Below are 21,751 nucleotides of genomic sequence, written 5' to 3' on the forward strand. Positions count from 1 at the left end.
TTTATAACCTTTTTTGGCCTTTGGATAATGTTGCTGTGAGCGGCTGGAGCAGGGACATAAAATTCCAGCTCATGGCCGCCACAGCAGCGGCGTGCGGAACAAAATCTAGAAGAGTATTATCGCTATTCGCGACTATTTCCTTTCAAATGGGGACTTTCCTGGGATAGTACGTCACGATACAGCCATTTCTGATCTCAAAATTGCGATAAGACGCACCCCCACCGAGATGTTGGCCTGTAAATTTTTCATGCAAGTCTACGGGAATTGCATACCAGTGTTCAACAGAGATGACTATATACCAGCACACTAATTTCGTTATTCTGAGATATTTCTTTGTAAATGGGCACTTTCCAGGGAGATTTCGTCACTACAAAGCCATTTCTGGTCTCTAAATTGCGATACGACGCCTCCCCACCGAGATATTAGTCTGTAAACTTGGCAATGATCTCGTGAAATGCTCCGCTACATACCCAGGAGTCTGACCTGAAAACCTATTTTTGCTAATCGGGACTATTTCCATGCAAATGGAGACTTTCCTGGGAGAGTTCGTCACGACAAAGCCATTTCTCGTCTCAAAATTGCGATGCGACGTCTACCCACCGAGATATTGGCCTGCAAATGTGTCGGTGTGGCCTCTCGTGAAAACTGAAATCTCAAAAACCATTTTCGTTAATCGGGATTATTTCCTTTCAAATGGGGACGGTAATTGGGTAAAAAGGGGCGACAAATTCATTTCTGGCCTCTAAAATACGATATAACTCCTGCCCATTGAGATATTAGCCTGTAAAGATGGGTGAAACTCTTACGGGGTGTTACTATACTTTTCCAAAAGTATAGTAGTGGTAGTGTCGCCTTTGTTCTACGTTCATTATTAACCGAGATAGTCAGTCTACTACTACTACTACTACTACTACTAATAATAATAATAATAATAATAATAATAGGTAATAATAATAATAATAACAATAATATAATAATAATAATAATAATAATAATAATAATAATAATAATAATAATAATAATAATAATAATAATAATAATAATAATAATAATGCTACTACTACCACTACTACTACTGCTATTACTGCTACGACTACTACTACTACTACTACTACTGCTACTACTAGTACTACTACTACTAAATACAGACAGACAGAAAGGAGGAGGAGGAGGAGGAGGTGGAGAAGGAGGAAGAGGAGGAGGAGGAAGTCACCATGGCAACAGATGACACTGTGGACGCCGTGTGTGTGTGTGTGTGTGTGTGTGTGTGTGTGTAAGAATATATGTATATATGTATGTATGCATGTATGTATGTATGTATGCAAGCAATTTAAGTCAATAAAGTTTATGAATTTATTACAAAACTAGATTAAGGGAATTTCTTAGGGGGACACACACACACACTTTCTCTCTCTCTCTCTCTCTCTCTCTCTCTCTCTCTCTCTCAATTATGATTATGGTTAAAAAGCAAATCAAATTATTGTAATTGATTTTATTATGTGTAGTATAATTTCTCCAAGTTCTTTGGGGGTGCAGGGGGCTGAGAGCTCGGGGAGGGGGTAGCCTAGGCTGGGCTGGGGGGGGGGGGGGAGATGAAATTACTGAAGGCTTGACCAGGGAAGGATGGGGCCCTGGAGGTCACTGAGGGCTAGGGGGCTAGACACAAGGGCTGGGGGGATTGTGGGGGCTGAAAGCTGGAAGAATTGGAATAATAATAATGACAATAATAATAATAATAATAAGATGAAGATGAAGAAGAAGAAGAAGAAATAGAAGAAGAAAAGTAGTAGTTGTAGTTGTAAAAGTAGTAGTAGGCTAGGAAGAGGAGGAGGAGGAGGAACACTAGGCTTGCATAATTGTAAGGTTGAACAGAAGAAGAAAAAGAAGAAAAAGAAGTAGAATAGCAGTGATAATAAAAATAACACTTACCACCCAAGCGATGACGTGGATGGTGTAATTCCCGTTCTTGTTCTTCTTCCTGTTCTTGTAATAATAATAACTCCCCCTTTCTTAACTAACCGGCAATTATCAACATCATTTTCAACACTCACTCATTTTCTCACTATTAGCAACACGAACATTTCTCTACAACGACTTATTATCACACGATTTTTCTAGCAATAATAATGATAATAATAATAATAATAATAATAATAATAATAATAATAATAATAATGAAAACAGCACTCTCGCAAGTTCCTCCCTTGACTTTCTTATTTCAAACCGTATCCATGCTTTTCCAGGCACTAGGAATGGCACTGCAAGATCACTGGCACCATATTCCCCTTTCAATGGCACTGTGGCACTATGGGAACACGTAATTCCCTCTAAAACTTTAAAATATATCATTGCAACTCCCCTCCCCCACCATTTTTCCTTCTCTCATTTTGTCCTATTTATCACATTATCTGAGCTTTCCAAGGACTAGGATTGGCACTGTAACATCACTGGCACCTTTATCTTCCCTTGATGGCACTGTGGCACACGTAACATGCCCAAAAACACGAAAAAAAAACGTCGGCACTTGAGTGAATTCCCCGCTTTCACACGCCATGTTCCCTCCCTCCCCTCAGTTTATCTCCGTTTTTTACGTTATTTAGGGCCTCCCAAGGTCTATATATGGCACCCACGTAATCTCTGGCCCTTTTTATCCTTCCTGTGGCACTGTGGTTTGCTGGCACCGCGTACTTAGCGCAAAATAAGTAAAAAGGATTAAGTTTTGCGCTGCGTCACACTCTCACCGACCAAATCAGCTGATTCGCGCGGGAGACTTGACTCACTCCTCTTCTTCTTCTTCTTCTTCTTCTTCTTTTTCTGTTCATTCCCCATCTAGTGCTTGGGCAATGTTCTCCGTCCCCACATTTTATTGTCTTATTGTTCAGGGGGAGGTACCGCCCCCTCCCTTGTTGTGCTTTCCTTCCTACCATTGTATCTTTTTAGTTTCATGGTGCTACCCACACATGTATTAATAGTTGTATAATCACACTCTGTCCTGCCTGGGGGTTGGGATGGCATGTTCCTCCCTTCTCCCTTGTTGTTTACCTGCAACAATAAACTATCAATCAATCAATCACTACAACGTTGATGAAGAAAAATTTGGTTCAGTCTGAATTTACTTGTCTACATTTGAGTTTTACGCCTTAATTTGTTCCTCGTACGCAAAGTGATATCGATCATAAGCAATATTGATCTGTCTACATTCGTGAAACATATGGAGCCAAGCTCAGCAAATTCAGCACGGCCCAGAATTTCTTTAAGTCGGCATGGTCTGAAGTCAGCATGGCCTATAGCTGGCTCGCCCAACTCAGCATGTCGGTACAGGAAGCTTTTTTGTAGCGATATGCTTAATTCACCTCAGCCTATAACCTTTTCTGAGCTCAGCATACTACTACTACTACTACTACTACTACTACTACTACTACTACTACTACTACTACTACTACTACTACTACTACTACTACTACTACTACTACTACTACTACTACTATTACTACTACTACTACTACTACTACTACTACTACTACTACTACTACTACTACTACTACTACTACTATTACTACTACTACTACTACTACTACTACTACTACTACTACTACTACTACTATTACTAGGGGTTTAATTATGAACAAGTCAGCAATGCTCACTCAGGATGGCGCCTCGCTGTTTCTCAATGCTGATCCTATTTTGAACTCAGCATGCATTAAAGAGTTGCTGATTTCAGTCTGTATATAGCCACTCTGAGCTCAGCATGGTGGTCTATATATGACAGCATGATCGTTTTCTTGATATGCTGAGTTCGGAGTTCAACATGGATTTAAGTTAAGATTAGCATATGAGTCAGCATGGCCATAAGTTTAAATCAGCTTGCATAAGATCGAGTCAGCATGGCTATCTCTTTCAATGCTGACTTTTTATAGGCTCAGCATAGGAGTTACAAGTGAACAATGCCGTCATTGAACTCAACTTGCTGAATGTTGTGACCTTTATTTCAAGTCAGCATGCATCATATGAAGTCAGCATGTGACCGTAAGTTTAAATCAGCTTGATACCATAAGATATATCATTTCAGCATATAGCTATCTTTTTTAATGCTGAAATTATTGGCTCAGCATAGGAATTACGAGAGAGAGAGAACGCGTTATATTAGGCTGTGATTTGCTTCTACAAGTCATGTTTAAGGTTAATAAAAGATCAAAAATAAATATTCCGTTTATTTTAATGCTCAGGAAAGGTTGAAACAGTTAATTAGTTTGAGGTACAACAATGAGTTTTCCTGTTCCAACGTCCACCTTCCCTTATAAAACATTTCAAAGCCATTACTTACACGGTTTTAGGTTTAATAAAAGAGAAAAAGCGATATAATTACCAGTTTATACAGGAAGAAACGTTGTAACCAATGGCTTTAAGATCTAATTAATACGTGATTCATTTCCCTTCCTCCCTCCCTCTATCTCCCTCTCCCTCCCTTCCTCCCTCCATGCTTCACTTAAGGGAGACTACTAAGTGTATTAAGAACTCCCTGAAGCCATTATTCCCACATATAAGCTCATTACATCATATTGTAAGCCCGTGTTGAAGAGTGATAGAATTTTACACTTTCTGCAGTTTCGTTCGCAAAGTGTCAAGACCCACACTAAAAGTACAGCAAGAGCAAGAGCAGCAGTGTCGTTTTTCCGTGCGAAATAACTCCTTAAAAGATACCTCATCACACACCAGAAAAACTTATTGATTTGCTTTATTTTGATGTTATTTGTCCACCCGTGATCTTTATAAGGGTTAATATTGCCTGTAAGGTAATAATACACCAGACACACGGACCATAGATGCAAGAAATGAGGGAAAATAACGTCTGCTATAATTCTGTCAATAATGAACCCTATTCCTTTGTTATTTAGCCTTCCAGTGATAACAAATGTTTCTCTGATGTTTGTGCCGTGTATTGGAGACGAAATAGGGTCATAGAACGATAGAAATGACACTGAAATATGGAAAAAATGGGAAGGTAGACATGTGAGAGCTATTTCGCGGAAGTTGGCGGCGAAGTTATTCCCTTATGATAACGTGACTGGCCTTCCTCCCTCGCGGTGAATTCGCTCCGGATAGACACCATTAAGAGTCATGTCTATTTTATGTGATTTCGTGGGATTTAGCCGCTGTAAAGACACGCCATGCAGATCAAAGAGGTGAGGAATGCCTTGTGCTTGTTTTGATATGGGTGATAACGGCGAAAAGTGTGATGAACGTGATCAAAAGGGGATTTAAATGTGGGCTGACCGCGGGGCCTCGGGTTAAGATGGCGGCGCGGGTTGGTGAGGGAAATATTTGTATATATATATTTTTTTCTCGTAAACTACTGGGTATACCGAGACGGGGCTTGAGGTCATGACATATAAGGTCACTATACTTCTTGAGGTCAAGCGGTGATGTGGGGAAAAGGCGGAAAATGTGTGATATATGCAAGATAAGAGGCGGCCATCAGCTTAACATGTGAACTTTTATCATCGATACCCAGTAAGCCCTTTGACCTCTTCAGAGTGAAGAATTAAGGGGGATTGACCTGATATATGAGGTCAGATGAGGCGTGAATGTCGTAAACAATGAATTAGGTTTAGGGGTGAGCTCACAAAGGCGACCATGTGACCTTATTTCTGACCTTATTACCGACACTTAAGACCTATGATATGGAGAATAAGATGCATTGAGCTCTTACATGAGGTCAAATGGGGCGTAGCTGTCTTAAGTACGTAATAATGGGCATTTAGCGGCCAGGTCCAGCAGGTCAGAAATGGCCCTTCGCAGCTACACGGTAGAGCCACAAATTTGGCCCCTCGGGTTAAAAAAAAAAAGACAACGGGAGGTCATTTTATTCGGAAATTTCCAACACGTAACCTTTTTTTATTGCTATTCCAGAAGTACATCCGATGGCAGGCCGGACCCTAGCTATCTCTCCTTCGGGGGCCAAGTTGTGATTTGCTTGGCAGGAGCCGTGGTGGTGAGTAAGCTTTTCTGGGCTCCATTTCCTCAGTGAACATTAAGCTGAATAGTAAAAAACAATATGTTTGTCAGATGGTAAATGTCCACAGAGTTGCCCATCTCACTGTGGTACTTCTCACCCTAACCATGCGTTAGATCTCTTAATTTTATGCATTTTGAATCCCATATATATGCCTCACAAATTGATATAATCGCTGCTAGTGATTTATGAAAGGTTGGTGTTTTTTTTGCGGGCCGTGATGTTGTCGGCCCTGGGCGTGAAAGCGAGAAACACCTCCGCAGAGCTAAGTTGCATATACATGTGGGGGGGCGAAGGGGTCAAAGCCCCCCCGCTAGCTGTTAGGTCGTAGAGTTCGGTTGGGTTAGTTTAAATATGTTCCCCCACCGTAAACCGTCGCGTCGGTGCCACCACAAAATAGCTCGTGGGTCTGCATGTTCTAAAAAAATTAAACCTGGTCTCACATGAGTGGGCTAATCGCTAACCTAGCGTACCGTCGCTAACCAAGCGTTTGTAGAAAAGATATATGAAGACCTTGTGATGTTTCATAAAGTAAGTAATGGTGGCACCGACGCCCCGAGCCGTCACCAAAACTCACTAACTTTTCAAAAATCGCTGGCGTTTTTAACAGTTCTGGCGAACATAAATGGGGTTCAAAATGCATAGAATAATGAGATCTAACCCATGAGAAGTGTGAGAAGTGAGTGTAAGAAGAGACGGGAACAGAGTATCCCAGTCCCCGTGATGCTCTGAGGCTGCAAAAACTCATTAACTTTTAAAAATTGCTAGTAGTGATTCTGTCAAGTTGCGAGGCATATATATATATATATATATATATATATATATATATATATATATATATATATATATATATATATATATATATATATATATGGGATTCAAAATGCATAGAATTATGAGATCTAACCCATGGTTAGGGTGAGAAGTACCACAGTGAGATGGGCAACTCTGTGGACATTTACCACCTGTCAGATTAGGTTAGAATTAAGTTAGGCTAGATTTCATTGTTTCCAGGTCAGGATAAGGGTGAAGTATTAACCCATTATTTATAAGTGTGGAGTATTCACCCTATTCATCCTGGGGGGCTTCATGGTGCAGTGGTTAGCACACTTGGCTCACAACCGAAAGAGCCCGGGTTCGATTCCCGGGCGGAGTGGAAAAATTTGGGTGGCTTTTCCGATACACTACGCCCCTGTCCACCCAGCAGTGAATGGGTACTACCAGGTATTAATCGGGGGTTGTGTCTTGTTCCCTTCTCCTATAATCCCCGATGACTCCCGATAAACCGGTCGCCGGTTGACCGGCTGTAAGATTGGGGATTGTCGGCGGCAGACCGCCGGTCGACCCTGAGGACCGTAGACTCAGCTGACCACCGCCGGTCAACTTTAAAATTTTCAAAGATATCGGCAATGCGCCCGGTCGACCGGTGGTGTTGAAAATGTCCTAGTCGACCGGCGGTCAACCGCCGACACCCGCGGCAGACCGGCGGTAGACTGGCGGTAGGCCATGAGTGAACACCTGTTTATGATCTGGGGATTAGCAAGGGAGGAAGGAGGAAAACGAGGAGGAACAGGTAGGAGCGAGGAATGAAGAGAGTGATTGAGATGAGATAAATGAGGAAGAGGAGTGGGTGAAGAGAGAGAGAGAGAGAGAGAGAGAGAGAGAGAGAGAGAGAGAGAGAGAGAGAGAGAGAGGAATGGAAGGAGGAACAGGTGGGAGTGAGTGAGGAAGAAAGAGGGAGTGAGGAAGTAAGGGAGAGAGGATGGAAAGAGATGAAAGAAAGGAGGAAGAAGAGAGAGAGAGAGAGAGAGAGAGAGAGAGAGTTTTATGCACACAAATGAATTTAGGTTTGAAGCAGTTTATGAGGTAATTTTAAAATATATAAATGCAAAGATAGTGTTTGGTCGTCGATGTGCCGCAGGTCTGTCACTGGTAGACCAGCGGTCTGCCACCGGTAGGCTGGCAGTCTACCGTTGACTGACCTGCTGCAGTTGCCGGTTGGAGAAATCGAAAATCGTATATGGTCGCCAGTCTACCGCCGGTCTACCGCAGGCAGACCGGCGGTAAGCTGCCGGTCCCGGGATTATTGCCTATTTTGTCGGCGGTCAGGCCCTGATCGACTTATCGGGAGTTATCGAGGACTATCGGGACCGAGGCCGGGAATGTGTGAGAGCCCCTTAAAAAAACTCTGTATACAGGAGGCTTTTCTCTAGAAGATGGAATTGTTTATAGCATTTCATAGCTGGTGCTGCTGCAAGTTACATGTAGAATGTGTTATTACGGAGTGTGATTCTTTAACTTCAACTCGTCAGTTAGTTTTTGTTTTATTGAGTTTTCACAAACATATTCAAGTTCTGCAATCACTGCTGCATTTAACGGTGTCAACCAAAATGGCCTATCTAATGTATGGCTGAGATACGGCAAATAATACATGTCTGTGATGTCACTCCTGACCGAGCGATCTCGCGCAAAAAACCTCATTTGTCAACTCTTCTCGCTTTCTCGCCAAGCAGCTCGCTGCCAGTGTGGCATTGCTCATAATGTATTAACGTTCTTGCTCCCTGTGTGGCCTAAGGCTAGCTTAGGTTCATTAAAGTTTGGTCAGGTTAGGATGGCTGAGATTGTCTTTTATAAGATAGTTTAGGGTGACACAGTGAGTAATGTATTTTTATATTTTGAATATTCTTCAGCGGAACACTGGAGGCTGAGTGTGACGCTCCTTGTTGGCCGCTATGATGATGATGTGGTTTGGCTACTACCAGCTGAGAGGCCACAGCATGCTGTCCTGAAGACCGGCCAGCAACCCGGACTCTAGAGCAGTGGTTTGCATTGGTAAAAGTGTTATTTCTGCTATAATTGTCTCTTGTTTCTCTTACGACTGTCTTCTGTTTCTCATATTCTCTTATTTCTCCTGTAAGTGGTGTGCGGGAAAAACTGTGTAACAAATGTTAGGACTCGCTGGCCTGACAAATATTAACCCAGTAGCTGTGGGGGTCATGTTTCTTAACCCTTTCATTGCGCGCAGTGTGGACGCGACTATCCCCTCAGGCGCAGTTGGGCAGCCCAATTGGGGGTCTCTTTTAGCCTCTGGATCTCAAAAACTATTCATCACAGCTGAAAACTAACAACACCATTGGAAAGAGGAGGTCCAGATCTATAGGAGTCAGTTATGTATGCCTCTCTTGCGAACGTTCAGGGAGTGTTGAATGTTAACACTTACATCGGTGCGTGCGGGATGATCAGCCATATTGAGGGAACTGTGGACATTTTTTCCTTCAGATTCTGGCAAGGGAGCATTGCCAACTACAATATTTACAACTATATGGTCAAAGAATCAGTCAGGTGAAGCTATGCAAAAATGCCACTATATTGGGCAAGAACATCCACCAGTTACTCATCCGTAGATTTGCCACGCTGGGCTGATATGAATTTGGATACGTTGACATTTATTTCTTGAGGAAAACGGAAAAAATCGTCAGGGTTTCTCAGCTGATGATCCGCAGAAATTTGTTTTTTTACGAAAAATCGATTATAAAAAAAATTCTGTAGCAAAAAATCTTGACCTGATTGAGCAAAACCAAGGTCATTTTCGGACTCAGAGCATCAAAATTAGTCTAATTCAGCTGGAAAACCCTGGACGATTTTAAAAAAATATTTTTTTGTTACCCAGTGTTATCTATTAATTATCTTTTATTATACAGCCCTTGATAGAGAGAGAGATTTTATATTTTATCCCATGCCATCTTTCCCGGTACAAGACTTTGACAGTGGACACATATTTGCAGGTTGGTGTAGCAGTGCCGGGAGGTGCCATAACACTCCCCTCAACAACAGTCTCTTCACCGACAAGTAATTCTTCACCAACAAGCTTTTCAGCAGCTTGGAGAAATAGGTAAGCTTTCTCTACTCACTTCCCTTCATTGGTGGGTTACCAGAAGCCCCCAAAGGGTGAACCCGTTATATTGAGCTGTAAAATGTTCAGCAGCTCACTTAGTAACCAAATGTGTTGTAAAATGTTCACTACCTCTATGAAAAACAAGCAATGCGGCTAGCTTCAGACTGAGGAGAAAGACACCCTCACCCCTCACACAAACCATTTCATAATATATATATATATATATATATATTTATATATATATATATATATATATATATATATATATATATATATATATATGTAATGTAGCAAAATTATGTTTTCATTTACTTTGAGTTACAGCATTTGAATAGAGATTTGAGTTTACCAACTGACGTTTTCATCCTGGTGTTAGTAAAATGACTGCATAATAAAAATAATAAAACCACATATAATTAAAACCACAATACCTGATGAAACTAAAAAAGATTCACAAAAAACACTGGTTTTATTGATGTTTTTTTGGTTTAAACCAGGGGTGTCAAACTCATGGCATGCGGGATAGTCATAAATGGCCCGCGGTATCACGGTGCTTCAGTCTTGTCAATGTATTTTCTACCCTTGTTGACCCCCATGACGGCACTTCAGAGTATGAATTGGCCCTCCAAGGGTTTTGAGTTTGACACCCCTGGTTTAAACCACCAACCCTGCTGTACATAATTAAAATCTTACATATAGTTAAAACCACAATACTGATGAAACTAACAAAGATACACAAAAGAAAAAAAATGGTTTTATTAGTTGGTTTAAACCACTGTTTTTTTTATTGGTTTAAACCATTTGGTTTAAACCATTTGTGGCTTAGTGCAGTACAGTATGTTATATGCATTTGCTCAGTAAGTTTCAGAAAACAATAAGTTTGAATAAGTATTGTACTACATTTGAATTTACACATAATTTAGCTACCAGTATTTTTCTGTATGCATTGTTGGAAAGGATTTTTTCAAACAATTCATCTGCTGTTTAGTGAAGTGGCAAACATATATATATATATATATATATATATATATATATATATATATATATATATATATATATATATATATATATATATATATATATATATATGTTTGCCACTTCACTAAACAGCAGATAAATTGTTTAAAAAAAAACAGGAAGGTGTCCCCCCTCTCTCTCTCTCTCTCTCTCTCTCTCTCTCTCTCTCTCTCTCTCTCTCTCTCTCTCTCTCTCTCTCTCTCTCTCTCTCTCTCTCTCTCTCTCTCTCTCTCTCTCTCTCTCTCTCTCTCTCTCTCTCTCTCTCTCTCTCTCTCTCTCTCTCTCTCTCTCTCTCTCTCTCTCTCTCTCTCTCTCTCTCTCTCTCCAATATCTGTCTATTTATATATTTTTACCATGAAAAGAATTTACTACAAAATATCAATTATCAACTTTATTAATTTCCTTACTTTACTCCTAGAGACAAGAGGAGAAGAGGAAGAAGAAGAAGAGGAAGAGGAAGATGACTTTGAAGACCAGCAGACAGACAGAAAGACATTGGTGAGTGTTGAATCATTCTTTCCATAATACTCTCTCTCCTTCCTTTCTTCTTGTCTCTTGGATAGGTTAGGATCAAAGGCCAGATTATTGAACCTCCTCACTCAAGTTCACATATTTGAGGATATGGTACAGGGCACGCAAGGTTGCAGTATACTGGTGTTGAAGGGTTAACTGTCCTTTGAAGTTAAGTTGAAGACTGTATGACCATTGGCAGAACAAGTACAGAACATTGAAGTAGGATCACTGGGAGCACATTTTTATATACAGTTTTCCACCCAAAATGGACTTTCCTTCTATGATTTAGCAGGCCAGTGGGGGGTCCCTTTTAACCTTTGTATCTCAAAAACTATTCATCACAGCTAAAAACCAAAAACACCATTGGAAAGAGGAGGTACAGATCTATAGGAGTCGGTTATGTATGCCACTCTTGCGAACGTACATGCACGTTCAGGGAGTGTTGAACGTTAACTAACACTCACGTCGGTGCGTGCAGGATGATCAGCCGTATTGAGGGAACTGCGGATATCTCTCCTTCAGACTCTGGCAAGGGAGTATTGGCAACTGCAATATTTACAACTATTTGGTCAAAGAATCAGTCAGGTGAAGCTATGCAAAAATCCCGCTATATTGGGCAAGAACATCCACCAGTTACACGTCCGTAGATTTGCCGCGCTGGGCTGACATGATTTTCCACCATAATTAGTAAAGAACACACTCAATTGGCAATCATATGTTGTGAGCATTAGTGTTGGAACACTCATACATGGGAGATTTGAGTGCGGCTGGAGCTGGCAGCGAGCGTTTAGCGCCACCAGCAAATATGCCTAACGCTGGCCAAAAAGCTAGCAAATATAATGAAAGGGTTAATGGTCCCTCCAAGCGAGAAAGATGAGGAAAAATCACCCCTCACACAAAGCACTTAATTATATATATCAAAGCATTTGTGATCAGTTTATGCATCGTCTATTTTTGGGGCTTATATCATGGCACAAATTTGGCCCGTCGCTGCTACCGGGTTAATGTCCAAAAAATTTATTTCAAGTTTCTTCACTATAGTCTATCGATTTTAACTTGAGCCCTTGGGCGTGACTCAGTCGTTGTCTTTCCCTGTAATCCCAAGCCATTCATAACACCATGCAGTCGTATTATGAGTATGTGTATACTCCACAAATAGATAACGTACAGACTAACAGTGAGACAGATCGCAGGTCATGGCTAGATCTGTAAAGAATGGAGGCTTCCCCGGCCCAAACCACAGGGCTCAAGTTAGAGTCCATGTACTATAGTGACTTTATAAGAACATAAGAACGTAAGGAGTCTGCAAGAGACCGGTTGGGCTATACAAGGCAGCTCCTGTACACTCCACTCCACCTTACCTCACCATCCATGGCTTTATCTAACCTCTTCTTGAATGTATCTACGGTATTGGCACCCACATCATGGCCCCCAAGCCTGTTCCATTCGTCCACCACTCTATTGGTGAACCAATTCTTGCCTATGTCTTTGTTAAATCTGGATTTGTCCAACTTAAAACCATTGCTACGCATCCTACCCGGCTCTTTTACTATCAAAATCTTATTGACATCCCCTTTATAGAAGCCCTTCATCCATTTATAGACTTCGATCAAGTCTCCTCGCAACCTTCGCATTTCTAGCGAGTGTACATTTAACTGCTTCAGCCTGTCTTCATGAGGCAAAAGTGACAGGCCAAATTTGTGTCTTTATCGTGTAGCAGCGACGGGCCAAATTTGTCTCTTTACCGCGTAGCAGCGACGGGCCAAATTTGTGCCATGATATAAACCCCCCAAAATAGATGATACATAATCTGATCACAAATGCTTTGATATATATTATGAAATGATTTGTGCGAGGGGTGATTTTTTCTCATTTTTCTCGCTTGGAGGGACCATTAAGAAACATGATCCCTACCACCACCATCGAGTTAATGATAAATATAAATGAATCTCGTTATTGGGGACCAGAAGACAGATTTTGTGTCGGAAGGCTGAGTATAACAGTCTGGCAACGTTGGCACTGCCTCAAAGTATAGGCCTGGCTGTATGTATAGAGTTATGAAGGGAGAGAGAGAGAGGGAGGGGAGAGGAAGAAATGGAGGAAGAAAAATATGTAAAATAACAAATATGAGAGAGAGATTATCTATTAATTTTCTTTTATTATACAGCCCTTGATAGAGAGAGAGATTTTATATTTTATCCCATGCCATCTTTCCCGGTACAAGACTTTGACAGTGGACACATATTTGCAGGTTGGTGTAGCAGTGCCGGGAGGTGCCATAACACTCCCCTCAACAACAGTCTTCACCGACAAGTAATTCTTCACCAACAAGCTTTTCAGCAGCTTGGAGAAATAGGTAAGCTTTCTCTACTCACTTCCTTTCATTGGTGGGTTACCAGAAGACCCCAAAGGGTGAACCTGTTATATTGAGCTGTAAAATGTTCAGCAGCTCACTTAGTAACCAAATGTGTTGTAAAATGTTCACTACCTCTATGAAAAACAAGCAATGCGGCTAGCTTCAGACTGAGGAGAAAGACACCCTCACCCCTCACACAAACCATTTCAAAGTATATATATATATATATATATATATATATATATATATATATATATATATATATATATATATATATATATATATATATATATATATATATATATATATATATGTAACAAAGTTATGTTTTCAGTTACTCTGAGTTACAGCATTTGAATAGAGATTTGAGTTTACCAACTGACGTTTTCATCCTGGTGTTAGTAAAATGACTGCATAATAAAAATAATAAAACCACATATAATTAAAACCTGATGAAACTAAAAAAGATTCACAAAAAACATTGGTTTTATTGATGTTTTTTTGGTTTAAACCAGGGGTGTCAAACTCATGGCTTGCGGGATAGTCATAAATGGCCCGCGGTATCACGGTGCTTCAGTCTTGTCAATGTATTTTCTACCCTTGTTGACCCCCATGACGGCACTTCAGAGTATGAATTGGCCCTCCAAGGGTTTTGAGTTTGACACCCCTGGTTTAAACCACCAACCCTGCTGTACATAATTAAAATCTTACATATAGTTAAAACCACAATACTGATGAAACTAACAAAGATACACACAAAAGAAAAAAAATGGTTTTATTAGTTGGTTTAAACCACTGTTTTTTTATTGGTTTAAACCATTTGGTTTAAACCATTTGTGGCTTAGTGCAGTACAGTATGTTATATGCATTTGCTCAGTAAGTTTCAGAAAACAATAAGTTTGAATAAGTATTGTACTACATTTGAATTTACACATAATTTAGCTACCAGTATTTTTCTGTATGCATTGTTGGAAAGGATTTTTTCAAACAATTCATCTGCTGTTTAGTGAAGTGGCAAATATATATATATATATATATATATATATATATATATATATATATATATATATATATATATATATATATATATATATATATATATATATATTTGCCACTTCACTAAACAGAAGATAAATTGTTTAAAAAAAAAAACAGGCAGGTGTCCCCCCTCTCTCTCTCTCTCTCTCTCTCTCTCTCTCTCTCTCTCTCTCTCTCTCTCTCTCTCTCTCTCTCTCTCTCTCTCTCTCTCTCTCTCTCTCTCTCTCTCTCTCTCTCTCTCTCTCTCTCTCTCTCTCTCTCTCTCTCTCTCTCTCTCTCTCTCTGTCTCTCTCTCTCTCTGTCTCTCTCTCTCTCTCTCTCTCTCTCTGTCTCTCTCTCTCTCTCTCTCTCTCTCTCTCTCTCTCTCTCTCTCTCTCTCTCTCTCTCTCTCTCTCTCTGTCTCTCTCTCTCTCTCTCTCTCTCTCTCTCTCTCTCTCTCTCTCTCTCTCTCTCTCTCTCTCTCTCTCTCTCTCTCTCTCTCTCTCTCTCTCTCTCTCTCTCTCTCTCTCTCTCTCTCTCTCTCTCTCTCTCTCTCTCTCTCATATATGTCTATTTATATATATTTACCATGAAAAGAATTTACCACAAAAAATCAATTATCAACTTTATTAATTTCCTTACTTTACTCCTAGAGACAAGAGGAGAAGAGGAAGAAGAAGAAGAGGAAGAGGAAGATGACTTTGAAGACCAGCAGACAGACAGAAAGACATTGGTGAGTGTTGAATCATTCTTTCCATAATACTCTCTCTCCTTCCTTTCTTCTTGTCTCTTGGATAGGTTAGGATCAAAGGCCAGATTATTGAACCTCCTCACTCAAGTTCACATATTTGAGGATATGGTACAGGGCACGCAAGGTTGCAGTATACTGGTGTTGAAGGGTTAACTGTCCTTTGACGTTAAGTTGAAGACTGTATGACCATTGGCAGAACAAGTACAGAACATTGAAGTAGGATCACTGGGAGCACATTTTTATATACAGTTTTCCACCCAAAATAGACTTTCCTTCTATGATTTAGCAGGCCAGTGGGGGGTCCCTTTTAACCTTTGTATCTCAAAAACTATTCATCACAGCTAAAAACCAAAAACACCAGTGGAATGAGGAGGTCCAGATCTATAGGAGTCGGTTATGTATGCCACTCTTGCGAACGTACATGCACGTTCAGGGAGTGTTGAACGTTAACTAACACTCACGTCGGTGCGTGCAGGATGATCAGCCGTATTGAGGGAACTGCGGATACCTCTCCTTCAGACTCTGGCAAGGGAGTATTGCCAACTGCAATATTTACAACTATTTGGTCAAAGAATCAGTCAGGTGAAGCTATGCAAAAATCCCGCTATATTGGGCAAGAACATCCACCAGTTACACGTCCGTAGATTTGCCGTGCTGGGCTGACATGATTTTCCACCATAATTAGTAAAGAACACACTCAATTGGCAATCATATGTTGTGAGCATTAGTGTTGGAACACTCATACATGGGAGATTTGAGTGCGGCTGGAGCTGGCAGCGAGCGTTTAGCGCCACCAGCAAATATGCCTAACGCCCGCTGCAAGCGCTTAGCAATGAAAGGGTTAATGGTCCCTCCAAGCGAGAAAGACGAGGAAAAATCACCCCTCACACAAACCATTTCATTATACATATCAAAGCATTTGTGATCAGATTATGTATCATCTATTTTGAGGGGTTCATATCATGGCACAAATTTGGCCGGTCACTGCTACACGGTAAGCCACAAATTTGGCCCGTCGCTGCTACACGGTTTAATTATTGCATTCAATTTTACTAGTGACAGAGATTTTGTGAGAGCTTATTACACCAGAATTTCACTTAATTATGTGAGTCAGAAACCACAGAAATGTTAGCAGAGTGAATTCAAAGGTAAACACGCACGTGACGTATTGTTCGGCCCGTAAGACGCTGCCTCTTGGAAGACACCCTGATTATGGAATGATATTTTTCACGGTGTAAGAGTGTGAGCAAACCTTTTAGGCTTGGACGTAGCAGACGAGACATTAACCCGGTAGCAGCGATGGGCCAAATTTGTGGCTTTACCGTGTAGCAGTGACGGGCCAAATTTGTGGCTTTACCGTGTAGCAGTGACGGGCCAAATTTGTGGCTTTACCAAATTTGTGGCTTGACCCTGTAGCAGCGACGGGCCAAATTTGTGGCTTTACCGTGTAGCAGCAACGGGCCAAATTTGTGGCTTTACCGTGTAGCAGCGACGGGCCAAATTTGTGGCTTTACCGTGTAGCAGTGATGGGCCAAATTTGTGGCTTTACCGTGTAGCAGTGATGGGCCAAATTTGTGGCTTTACCGTGTAACAGTGATGGGCCAAATTTGTTGCTTTACCGTGTAGCAGCGACGGGCCAAATTTGTACCATGATATAAACCCCCCAAAATAGATGATACATAAACTGATCACAAATGCTTTGATATATATTATGAAATGGTTTGTGTGAAGGGTGATTTTTTCTCATTTTTCTCGCTTAGAGGGACCATTAAGAAACATGATCCCCGCTGCTACTGGGTTAACACCAGCAGACTGTTGGCACCAATCTGCCGAGGCTGAACAGTGGGCTGAGACAGACTACAGTACCCCAAGGATGGGATAAAGGGACGAAGGCGAGGTGGCTGGCAGACGCTATTGTACTTACTGGATTTCTCGATATAAAGGGTGGGCTTCGTGGTGCAGTGGTTAGCACACTCAGCTTGCAACTGAGAGAGCCCGGGTTCGATTCCTGGGTGGAGTGGAAAAATTTGAGCGGCTTTTCTGATACCCTACGCCCCTGTTCACCCAGCAGTGAGTGGTTACCAGGTATTAATCGGGGGTTGTGTCCCGTCTCCTGGGGTCTGTTCCCTTCTCCTATAATTCCTTCCCCTTCTGTCTCTCTCCGGCATATGACCACAGATGTTGTGCTGCCCACTAAACAAAACTTTCCAACTTTCTCGATGTAAGTGTGTCCTTTATATCCAAAATACAAATAAGTGTTTAATTTGCACATTTTTTTCACTTATACGTGATATTTTATGGAGTGTCCACCAGATGTCTCACGCAACTGGACTCACACGGCCACACAGCTGAGCTCAGTTCTTCCCGCGCGCCACTTGAACAACAATACAGTACCCACGCTGCCACGCTACTCAACAATAGGGGTGGGCAGGTATCGGTACTAACGGTACCAGCTATATGGTACGGTACCAGTATCAGACTGCTCAGTACCGGTTCCAATACTAGCCAGTCACTCATGGTGTCCCTCATTTCTTCCTCACTCGAGTGAGGCTGAGACTGAGTGCCTGAGTGGATATCTCGGTGATATGGATATTCTCTCTCTCTCTCTCTCTCTCTCTCTCTCTCTCTCTCTCTCTCTCCCCACTGAAGGAAGTGAATATTTATTTTTCGATAAAAAAACTACCTCTTGTTTGATTTACATTGTTTTTGATTTACGCAATGACCTCTTCAAGGACACAATACTCGCGTCAATCGTGTTACCTGTACCTGTAAGACGTAAGCATAGAGGTTATATCATACAAGAGGCTGAATTGAAAAGCTGTGTAAGGCCACCTCCTACAACATTCACCCTGGAGGACACATGGATAGGGCATTTTTTATGGGGGAAAAGTGCGTCTTAAATGTCGTTAAAATACAGTACACCGGGTATTCAATATATGCGAGTTCAGTAATATTCGACTAACCTTAATGAGCCAAGTACAGGTAACACGATTTACACGAGTATTGTGTCCTTGAAGAGGTCACGTAAATCAAAAACAATGTAAATCAAACAAGAGGTAGGTTTTTATCGAAAAATAAATATTCACTTCATTCAGTGGAGAGAGAGAGAGAGAGAGAGAGAGAGAGAGAGAGAGAAAATCCATATCACCGAGATATCCACTCAGGCACTCAGTCTCAGCCTGTTGTTGTTGTTGTTGTTGTTGAGCAGTGTGGGTACTGTATTGTTGTTCAAGTGGCGCGCGGGAAGAACTGAGCTCAGCTGTGTGGCCGTGTGAGTACTGTTGCGTGAGACATCTGGTGGACACTCCAGAAAATATCACGTATAAGTGAAAAAAATGTGTAAATTAAACATTTATTTGGATTTTGGACCCAGCGTTATTTCAAAAACTCATAAACAAAACTCGCGTCAATCGAGAGTTACCTGTATTCATTTTATGCGAGAAAAATTCGCTCATATGCGAATATCGGCGCTGGTGCGACTGGTTGGTGAGGTATGGTGACACACTAGAGGGTGCAGATAATGCTTTCCTGCATTTTCCTCGCCTATAATTAACCTTTTCCTCTCTGATCCTAAAGTTAATCCTCAGGGGTGGGTTTCATCATAGTGCTCTCCCAAGCGTGGTGACGTCACGCACAGTTGGGAGAATTTCTTGGGCGTGTTTCATCACCGCGCCACAAGCACTTCCAAGTAGGGGTGGGGGCGGTCTTGGGAGTAACCAGCGTTGCCAATCTTCCGCGTCGCTTTGACGTCTAATATGTCTTCAATTAACCTAAATTACACTTCTTATATATAATTATGGAATTATAAATATAAACAATTGATATTTAGTTGAAATACAGCGATAGTATCTTCATTGTAAGGAATATGTGCACGTATTTTTTTTCCGTCTGCATCTTCAACGGCACCACGGTGTAAACAAACATTTAGTGAGTCGTGAGTAGACCCTGGCCACCTCGCCACCATGGCCTGCAGCTTGTACTGTGCATCAAATAACACTTGCACATTGATGCTGTGGTAGTTCTTGCGGTTGACGTACACTTCTTCGTGCTCATGTGGGGCCACTATTCTTACGTGGGTGCCATCAACAGCACCCACCACACCGGGAAAACCAGCAATTTCGGCAAACTCCGCCTTCATTCTCTGCTGCTCCCCTCGGTTTAAAAGGAACCCCATGAACCGCCTCATATTCTCTTGTGTCACGAGAGCATCCACGGTCTGGGTGATGATTCTGCTGACTGTGGCCCGGGAAACTCCAAAGTCATCTGCGCTGCACTGCTGCATTTTCTCGGTGGCGAGGTATCGCAGAGTCAACGCCACTTTCAGCTCCGCTGTGACCGCACGGCTCCTCTCAGTCCTGTTGCCAATCACGTGTCGCACCAAGTCAGTGACGAACAACAGGCCAGCACGATCCACCCTGTACCTCTTCTTGAACTCGGTGTCATCGTACTCGTTAACCCTCTCGCGCACGATGACGCGTTTTGCGTCATCAAAGTAAAAGGTCCTGGCGCACGATGACGCGAATCGCGTCATAAAAGTAAAAAAAATTATTAAAAATTAAATTTTCGGTGAAAGTGCGTAAAATTTGGAGTGTCATTTGTTGGGATAAGTTTCTTAGAGGTAACATATGGCAACCTTTCTAAGGAACGTAAATGAGGAACGTGGAGCGATTTTTAGTTGTTAGCCTACTCTGACGGGAGATGAAAAAATACAGTTTTCTTGGTGTAACTCAGGAACTAATAGGCATATGAAGATTTTGAGGATACCATAAGAATCCTCACTAAATTCCGCTTTGAAACATATATTCGGCTAAAAAAGTTGGCCCACAAAATTTCGAGATAGCAAATGGGGAAGAGTTGGTACTTAGGATTTATTGTCTACAATACTCTATACGGAGACTTGAAACGAGTGTCTATTGTTTATATATATTTTTCCTCTATTTTTATTTGCGCATGTTCTAGTATCTTACTGTGCGCGAGAGGGTTAAAGATGTCCCTTCTTGGGCGAAAATTCCTTGGTCGGTGCTGGCGGGGTTGTTCACGGGCTGCCATGTTTACAGTCTGACGCTTGGAACCTTCCTTGGGAGCGCTTGGGAGACCCCGCACGGCCTCCCAAGGCGGCGAGCGAGATAGGCAGAGTTCCAAGGCTTGGGAGCTTTCGTGAAACATGCCCAAGGTTTCTTGCACGCTTGGGACTCCTTGAGCACACTTCCAAGGACTTGGGAACTTTGATGAAACCCACCCCTGGTACCTAATTATCAGCATGTATCGTAGACTTTGGGTGTGTCTCCCCGGAAGCAATCAATGTGCTTTATTGTTGCTTTAGTGCTTTATTATTCTGAAACGGTGCCGAAATAAATAGTTAGAGGGTTCTTAAACGGGTCGTGGAACATAACCCCCTATAATTAATGGGATGATAAGTTCGATATGTGAATTCACATTATGCGAGCTTTTTGCAGAACGTAACCCTCGCATATAACGAATACCACCTGTTGTACTTTGATGTATCTGTAGAATGTTTCCTGGGTCGTATATGAACAAAAACCTCACACTAGGCTACTGTTTAATCCCACTCCCCTGGCTTGAGACATTAGAACAGTCCCTCAGCAAGTTTGAATCCCTCTGGTGGGCTGATGTTAACCCGGTAGCAGCGACGGGCCAAATTTGTGGCTTCACCGTGTAGCAGCGATGGGCCAAATTTGTGGCTTCACCGTGTAGCAGCGACAGGCCAAATTTGTGGCTTCACCGTGTAGCAGCGACGGGCCAAATTTGTGGCTTCACCGTGTAGCAGCGACGGGCCAAATTTGTGCCATGATATAAACCCCCCAAAGTAAATAAAACATAATCTGATCACAAATGCTTTGATATATATTATGAAATGGTTTGTGTGAGGGGTGATTTTTTCTCATTTTTCTCTCTTAGAGGGACCATTAACCCATAGTGTGGTCTTTTGTCATAGATAGAGTTTTCTGCATTTCAAAGCTAACCATGTCATACCAGGAAAGGGAAATTTATTTCAATTTTTTAGAGCCTATGTTCTTTCCATTATAAACACTTCTCACTACCCTATTGCGTGAGTAATGTATTAGTACTTCTTTGCATCACAAAAAAATAACAGTAATTATAAGTTCAAGAAAATGGTTGGGTCAGGCAACACCGCTCGCTTCAAGGCCGTCTGTATTACAACCGTAG

The 21,751-nt window shown here is 41.7% G+C and overlaps 1 long non-coding RNA gene across 4 annotated transcripts; it reads left to right on the forward strand.

Moving 5' to 3' along the window:
* Positions 1-5,027: 5,027 nt before the first annotated feature.
* On the forward strand, positions 5,028-20,638 carry LOC126999585 (uncharacterized). Of its 4 annotated transcripts, XR_007753446.1 has the most exons (7): positions 5,028-5,183; positions 5,911-5,992; positions 8,704-8,845; positions 9,799-9,905; positions 11,344-11,423; positions 13,690-13,794; positions 15,465-15,989. It is a non-coding gene; the product is annotated as an uncharacterized LOC126999585 (long non-coding RNA). The 4 variants fall into 4 exon arrangements; XR_007753449.1 differs by lacking the exons at positions 13,690-13,794; positions 15,465-15,989 and adding an exon at positions 20,620-20,638 and having other exon boundaries at positions 5,029-5,183; XR_007753448.1 differs by lacking the exon at positions 13,690-13,794 and having other exon boundaries at positions 5,029-5,183.
* The last annotated feature ends 1,113 nt before the right edge of the window (positions 20,639-21,751 follow it).

The sequence above is a fragment of the Eriocheir sinensis genome, chromosome 16, assembly GCF_024679095.1.
Source record: "Eriocheir sinensis breed Jianghai 21 chromosome 16, ASM2467909v1, whole genome shotgun sequence".
NCBI lineage: Eukaryota > Metazoa > Arthropoda > Malacostraca > Decapoda > Varunidae > Eriocheir > Eriocheir sinensis.